Here is a 9,317-nt window from a genome sequence, read left to right as displayed (position 1 = left end):
CACCACTTGAGGCCCTGAGTTCCGTCGGACCACCATTTGATGCCCAGAGTTCTATCGGACCACCACCTGAAGCCTGGAGTTTTGTCGAACCACCACCTAACACCCTGAGTTCTATCGGACCACCACTTGAGACCGTGAGTTTTGTCAGACCATCCCATGAGGCCCTGAGTTTTATCAGACCACCACTTGAGGCCATGAGCTCTACCGGACCACTCTAAGACCCATACTTTTGTTGGACCATCACCTGAGGCCCGAACTTCTGCTGGACCATCACTTGAGGCCCGGACTTCACTAGACCACCACTTGAGGCTTTGACTTCTGTCGGGCCACTCCTTGGCACCAAAGTTCTACCGGAGTACCTCCCTACTACTACGGTCTTTTAGACCCCTGTCTCCTATCGACTACAATCCTTCTGACCTCCATCACCTAGAAAACGGTCCTTCGGATCCCTATCTCCTACTAACTATATTTCTTCCGACCTCCGTCGCCTACTACGGTCCTTCCGACCTACTTCGCTAGATAACGATCTTTCTGACCCAAGTCTCCTACCTACTATGATCTTTCCAACCTCTATCATATCAACTATGGTCATGTCGGCCATACAAACATGCCTATGTTGATTATTATAACTCCCAACATGTAATGCACTCTATATGATGTATATTTGTGACATCAAGTCAAGGCCTTCTCCCAAGGAAGGGCCTCATTTGTAATCAACTGAAAATACTAGTATATTCATTCAAACTCGGCCAGCCCCTATGATTTTTTTTTCCTATTCAGGGGTTTCCACGTAAAAACTCTGGTCTCTTATGAATGCTACATCATTTCCCTTATTTGCTTGTGTGCTGGATTTTCGTACAACGCTAAGACATTAAACTATATATTTCTCCACCGCCGCAAATATTCCAGGACGCAACACATATAATAATAGCATATCATTTACTTCTTTGTTGAATAACATTTCATCCATGGCAAATGATCTAATCACCTGAATTGGTAGTTTTTTGTTCATTCTTTCAACTTGGAAATTCAATTTATATTATGATGTCATCCAACCACTCCATTTGGGAATAGTATATGATATTGTGAAGGGTCATAACATCCAAAATAATATTTGATCTTTCAATATGTCCCAAAATATAAAGTCAATATGATATCATGTTCAATTAAATATATACTTTTTCTTTCAATCTATAAATCGTGAATTGAAGGTAATCATAACAACTATGCTGAAATGTCACATAGTGGGAACATTATAGACTATTTGATCTAATCTTACATCAGAACTAATGTATATTTAAAAGGTTTATAATAGCCCACTATTGCTCAAAGATCTAAAGAACTAGGCATATATGTTTCTAGAATGCATATCCATTAATGTCATTACCAAATCCTATGAAAATTTTAAATCTTCAATAGCATTTATTTGATTATTTGTTTCAACATCAGTATCATAAATATATAATTGAAAGTAGCATGTATCATTTGACACTTTTACAATCAGAGGTAAACTAAGATAAATTTTTCATTGAGCCATAAATGAGTAAATTCCTTGTCTTGAATTAATTATTTTTTTATCAATAGGTCTTCGAAAGATGTAAATGCAAATATAGTATTTTTTGCTCTGATCTTACTCATAAATTCTTTTGAATCAGATAAGCATGAGATAAATAATTTATAATGTTGTTCATAAACATTTGTCAAGGCAAGTATGACCTCTCCATTGTAATAATAAAATATTTGCGATTTAATTTGAAATACCCTTGTATTACAGTAACAGCATAAATGTGATTGTTGAAGAAAATATAATTCTAACATATTTTATTCACATTTTATAACCACATCGTTGATATTTAATACTTCTATTTGTGTTTATTCAAAAATAAAATATTATATATATATATATATATATATATATATAAGTTAATAATTATAGTTCAATAAAAATGAACATGTAGAATGTGATGATGATGGCAAATAATCAATTTCTAAATTAGAAAATTGGCTTCATTTTTTCTGGTAATATTGTACATACAAAATATGTATACTATACTATATAAGTGTGGCTTGTGTATTTACACTTCTATATACATAACATCTATACAAAATATTTATACTACCATGTAAGTGCTTGTTTTTAATACCTATGATACATTCTCATGTATTTACTTCGATATCATTCAAATTTTGATATTTACTTATGTAACACATTAGTGTCTCACTCACATTAACATTTAAATTTTGATATTAACTTGTATAAAAATATTTGCCACTCAAACTTTGTTATGTTGAGATCATATAAGTAAATTCATGCAAATTTGCAAATTTCAGCATATATGGAAATCAAAATTACAATTTTTTAGCATATAAAGTTATAATATAAAGATTTTAACATAAATTTAATTCTACCATAACAAATTGTTTTATCAGAAATTAGATTCTCGGCATAGATAAGAGCAATAACAAAGATCATAGAAGAAAAACTCATAGACGTTTTTTGCATAGACGTTAATTCTTATGCCTAGGAAATTCGGGTGAGGAAGGAATCGAGAGCAGACTTCTCGCCTATTGAAATGTGAAGTGCGAAACTGGAAGAAGAATGGGGTCTTCTATGGGCTGAAACTTGACATCGACAGACTGTCGGCATAGCGAGGTGTGCAGACGATTGTGAGGAGATAGACGAAGTTCAACATTGGATGTGAGAGCCAAGGGCTGCTGGGTTTGGCAAGAGAGAGGAGAGTTGGGAGCAGGGTGAACACATAGGTTGCTACATTCAGCAATAGGGAGAAGAGTAGGAACAAATGCTCTCATGGAGATGCTACTACATGATAATAAGAATGGAATTGATGCGACGTTACATATGAAGGGATGCGATGATAAAGAATACAAAGAGTCTCAAAATCAATGATGGAGATTTATTTTAAGTTAAAAATTTTAAGATCAGGATTATCTATAGGAAGAACCACAAGTCACACTTATATAATAATATAGATTTATGGGGCATGTCGTTTTAAAAAATTATGAATAGGATCTCACTCTCTACACTAAAGGGGGGCTTGGATCTTAGTTTATAACTCAATATATCACATAGGCTTAAAAAACCTTGGAGCTTCACCACCAGAGGACCACCACTTGGCCATTACCATCGGACCACCGCTTAATTGTCGCCATATAAACCTCTAACTAATGTCATACGTCTTGAGATTACACTCTAACTACTATTGATTGATTATGGTCCCTTGATCACTAGTGCATGACTTTGGTCATCCGACATTGTGTTCCAACTACAGTTATCTAACCTAGCTTTAAATATGATTCTTCGGCCACCGACTCTCAATTATGATCATTTAACCACCATTCCTCAACTACGATACTTTAACCACTATTTCATGACCATAATCCTCTAGCCATCATCGCCTGCTACCATCATTGAACCATCATCTCTATACATCGATCCTCCAGCCACCATTACCTGATTTTGATCCACTAATCATTATTTCCCAACAGTGTTTCACAATCCAACCTGATATGACTCACATATACATGCACACTATGTTAGATGGTGTCAAAATCAAGATAAAACCGCACATAATAAAATCATTTATTTGAAAAAATATCAGACTTTAAATAAATAAATAAAACATACACTAGAGTTTCTATTTTTTCTACTAAACATAAATTTACTAACCACAAAATTTCCTTTCTTTCTATTTATCCATAAAAGTATATATTACAGATTCTTGCTATCATAGTCTAATGCAATAGACAGACACAGGGTAAGAAATACAAAAATGTCAGGACTGTCCAAAAATTTAAAACAAAACAAAATAAAATTTGGTACATATACACCGGCCAGTCATACTCAAAAAATTAGCCTTATCCACTCAACCGACCTTTTGACATGCTCTAACAAAAAAAAATGAGATTCATTATACATAATGAGCTAACACAAGTAAGCAAATTTCATTACCTAAATCATTTCTTAATAATTTCAAAACCAATAACTCAAAATAAAGCATTTATTTCAAAGTTAATAGTAGACTTACAATAGAATAGTCAAAATAGTGTAGGACTTTGCAAATAACTAAGCAGGTTAAAGAATTCAGAGCGCAACATTTTAAACAGAATTTAAGTAAGCAAAACATAATCTAAATAAATGCATAGTAAAAAATAACATAATTTCACCCATGATTCTCCCATTTAGAACTCCAAAACCCTAATACCTTCCATCCAGAACTCCTAGCCCTCATGTAATTTGGTGCTCTCAACACTTTTAGAATTTTTATAATAGAACTTCGTATATAGAGATGTATAACAGAACTCCTCCGAAACTCCTCGGATCCATAAAAAATATTAGTCAAAGATGCACAATATATAAATCAAGTCATATACCATTACAATTAAGTAGTTAAACATAAATTGGGCTATTTATAGAATTTCAGAGATTTGCCCTCCGAGCAATATTTTAGTAAGTGTAGTAAAATTTTGTTGAATTAGAATTTTATAAAATTACCAGAGATTGTGCATAACTACATTTAAGAGGTTTAATTGTTCAACAATATTATTTTTTAGTGCATTGTTTTTTTAATAATCTTAGAAAACTAATGTATCTAAAATACCTGGCAAACAATTTTTAGAAAAATACATAAACATTCAGAACTACGTACGTTATCTATAACATAACATAAGTTACACTGTAAAAGTTTTTATGTTTAAAAGTTATCTCTGTTCAAAGAGTAGAAATTTATATTTTTAGTAAAGAAAATCTCAAAATCATTGAATTATAAAAAACTATGACAGATAGTATGCAACCTACCTCAAGCCGGACAATTTTTTGGGATTGGGTCGTCAACTGAAAATGGCCTGAAGCGGCTCAAAAAGAACTTTCTCTCTTGGAATCTTTCCCTTTCTCTCACTAGATGGCAACTCAAACGTCCAAAAGTATTGAATGGAATAGTGGATTTGAAAATTTAAATATGAAAATTCGGTCTAGTGCCACAACGCCCCATGACACTCCCTCAGAGAGCCCACAACGTCGCCGCATTGAATTAATTTCCAATTTTCTCGAGTGCACCGACACCGAAAAGCTGCCAATCCAAGTTTTAGGGCGCCCCATAGGATAAATTCAGACTTGCGAAAACATGCAAACGGACCGTCAAGGTTCATTTCATATCACATGTAGACTCTCACATTCCTAAACACATGCATAAGAGTTCAAATGTATAAATTTAACATTCGGTTGGGCCATAATAGGCTGAATGGTTCATTGACTTTACATTTGTCACATTATAACCCTCAACAACTATCGCTTAACTATAGTCCTCTAGCTACATAGAAGCTTACTGACTTTGTCGCCCACCATCCCAATAGTGTGAATGCACATCATCATTTATAAGGCGGATGCATGCCATTAATGTCAACTACGACTTGTGATATCCGGCAATATTCATATCAGACTTCATAGTAGTACTCTTTGGTCTCCACTGTTACATAAGGAATGACTAAACAAAAAGCAAATGATCCCATAAAAATAACTCTCGAATCACACGAATATTCTAACTTCCACCACTGAATTTATTACATATTATATTATATCAAACCATTCCCTAGTTACGATAAAAAGCCCCATTCATATTTAATAAAAAAAATAGTTGAACCATTACAGTTGAGCCAAAACTTAGGTATTTCTTAATACTATTATATATGTGTGTTGAATTTTCATATAAAATTAAAATATTAATTCCTATCTATTCTAGATAATAGTCTTAAATTTAATATGACTTAGATAAATTTTTAATTACGTATTTTATATAATCTCTTCCTTAGATTAATATTATTTCAGTTAAAATCTTGACTTGACCTTCATAACCATCATAATAAAGCAACGTAGGAATACCCAATATTTTCTCTACGTTATTGATAATTGTTGATGCTTTGCCACATAAATGCTTTACTATCTTCCAGGAATTCAATTAACAAGAAAGAGTCAATGCAACGTGCCCAGTACGCTGCTGGTTTTAGCCTTTCATTTTTTGCGAACAAAATAATTCCATTTTCATAATAATTTAATCGATCATATTCATTTACTGCTACAATTTTGACAATTATTAATAATTTAAAATATTATTAAAATTTTCTGATCATATTAATTTTGAAATAAGTATAATATATAGATAATTATTATTATATTAATTTTAAATTTCTAGTTTATTTATGGGCAGTTTTTTAATATAATAATCTATAAACTGTCTATCACATGAATATTATTGCTCAACATAATTAATTTTTAAATTAAAAGTTATCAAAATATTGTTATTATATTAATTTTAATAAATAAATTTAAATTTTATCCTAATAAAATAATTTAAGTGGTTTATTTAAAAATAAGTGTAATATATAGATTAACTTCTATGTAATTAATATTAATATACTATATAATCAAACATCTTAAAACAAAATAAAGTATATATTTTAAAAAATTATTAATACACCTATATAAAGTTGTCATGTTCATCGCCCTTCACATAAACAAGAACTACTTTTAATTAAAAAATTCTAATGAAAAATATGACTTCAAATTGTTATCCAATAAATTTTAAATTTAATCCCAAAATAAATTAATAATTTTAAAAAATAATATCCTGATTAAATATTTTAAGTCAAAAACATTTCATTATTTTATATTACATTCCAGTAATTCTAAAGAGGATGAATTTAAAATATAACAGGTAGAAGTGAGTGAGGCATGTAATAAACATCTCTTCCGCTCAACCGCTTGTTTTTTATATTTTGGGATGGAAGAAGGTCTAAAGCCGCCACATTGAAATATGAAAACTGCTGAGATTTTATTAATTATTAATTATATATATATAGAGATAATCTAATGATGGTGGTGAGACCCGCAATTTATGGATGCAGAAATGTTGGTTGGCGCACAATAAAGAGAAGCATGATATTAAGTTAAAATGTTCGCAGAGATGAGATGCTTGTAGGATGCGTGTATTTACTTAGGAGAAGGATTCGATATAACTTTAGCTGAAAGCATTGGAGTAGGCTTCAATAAAGATTAATTAGAGAATATCTTATATGGTTTATTGTTTGGTCCATAAAATCACATGCCTTGCGAATAACCCGGTTAGGCGAATAGATTTTAATGAGTTTGTGTTAAAGAAAGGTAGAGATAATACTTAAAAAGACTTTTAGAAAATATGACAATACAATATTTTTTTTATTAGATTTATAGTTAGAATTTAACATTTTTAGTATGAAACGATGAAAAAAATTAATTCATGTAGTCGTTCCATCCAATCAATGTGAGATTGGAAGCCTTTTATTTAGTTGTGATGTTTGTATCTTTTTTTAACTACCTTTTGTGGTTTATACATATAATACCATGAAGTTTCAATGTTTTATACAAATATTAAAATTTGTATATTTATCTTTATAATAATCTAAATCATCAAAATATATGAATGAAAATGCATATTTTTGTACTAAATAAGTTAAAATTAGTATATATTTTTTAATTATTAAATCTTCAGTGATATATAAAATATATAAATTATGTGATATATGTAAATGCTTAATGTTTTTTGTAAAAATTATCAATGTGTTGATCGTAGTATAGTATACTAAAGGCTTCATTTAAAAATTTTCAACTGTTTTTAGTACAAATTTTTTTGAAGTAATAAAAAAAGTCTTGCCAAATTGTTTCCTAAATTATCATAAGTTTTAGATTTTTTGTGTGATGTGTAGCTTTGTTTGGACCGCTTTTTCTATTTTTTAAAAAATAATTTTTGTAGTAAAATAATTATTTTTTTTAATAAAAAATTCCTTTAAAAAGAAGTAAGAAAGATGTTCCAAATAAAACTTTAGTTTCGTAGAATGATTGAGTTCATAGTAATAATACTATTATTTTCTTGTTAGTTGTATATCCTTGTTTCACCGCAAAATCTAGCTATAGAACAGAATAAGAACTCGGCCAATCTAAACAACCTGATTGTCTTCCCCATCGCCCTCTTGTAGCCTCCTTAATCCTCGAATTCAATACTCAACGGCCACTCGAGTAGCATAAAGAAGTGGAGTGGCGAAGATGGATGAGCACGCGACAAGAAACGAGGCAGAGCGTACAAGCATAGGTGAATTGTTACAAGCGTATGACGATTGGTTCATGAGCAACCCTGATGGGAGTGGCACGACCTTCAACAGTTGATGTAGGAGATCTAGGTTCCACCCTTTGCTTATATAGCTCTGAATATGAGAGGAGGTAATGGTGTATTTGAATGGTTTTGCAATTAACAAGCTAGATCTTTTTTTTTGGAAATTTAGGGGCGAGCCGTATTATTGAGTAAAGAAACAATACAAGTATATAATCAAAGAAATAAAATCAAAGATGCTCAAAACAAAATGCTAACAATTGCAACAAAGGAATAGAAAATAGTAAATGTTGTCGAAAGGCACTGAAGGGAGGGCTGCCAGGCAAACCGCAAAGGAGGCAAAATATGACCTCTGGTCTGCCAAGGAGGCCGTCAAGGGACATCCACTACAAAGACGTATGACCATCATTTGTCTTCACAAAATATTTCGCAAACAAAAATGAGACAGAATGCCTGAAAACATCGGAAACCAGCCTACAGATCCATGATACCAAGAATAATTTGCAGTAATCGGACTAGCTCAGATAGTCTTCAGGATTTAATATTGTGTATATCTGCTTCCTGGTTTTCACATAAGTGGTAGCCGTTGCATTCCAATAGGAGGAGCTAAACCAAATTTGTCACTTCCCTGCCTTCATATAAATAAATTAGTGCACAAGTGGTGAGGTTGTAAAAATGTATCAGGGCGAGTGGAATCCTTGACGCCAAAATACTCACAAAAACTTCGATAAAGATTGGGATGATCTTGAGCGAGTCCTCCATCCATAGTTAACTTTGATAACAGAAGAATGTAAACAACATTCAAAATATAATTTTTGAGTGGGCTTGTGACCAAAATCGAATAAAATAGAATATGAATGTTTTTAAAGTGTGTAACCTCTCGGAGAACATATGTGTTTTGGGCTCCTTTGAAAAGCAGCCATGCCTAACAGAAATATGGAGGCAGATTATTTGTGCCAATAAAATTGCTCAAGTTAACTCCAGTTGAGAAGAATAAAATTGGCATGTGGAAATCATGAAATTTAGTATTCTTCCTCTAACCAAAACGGCAACAAAAGGTTGATCAATAATAGGTATAGCTTTGATGTTCATGCATGGTTGCAATTAAGACTTTTGGTAGTTGCGCAGCCGTTTGAGCAATAATTACTAACTTCCTAAGAG

This window comes from Dendrobium catenatum, unplaced genomic scaffold, assembly GCF_001605985.2.
Source record: "Dendrobium catenatum unplaced genomic scaffold, ASM160598v2 fragScaff_scaffold_432, whole genome shotgun sequence".
Lineage (NCBI taxonomy): Eukaryota > Viridiplantae > Streptophyta > Magnoliopsida > Asparagales > Orchidaceae > Dendrobium > Dendrobium catenatum.
This window is presented reverse-complemented; position numbering follows the sequence as displayed.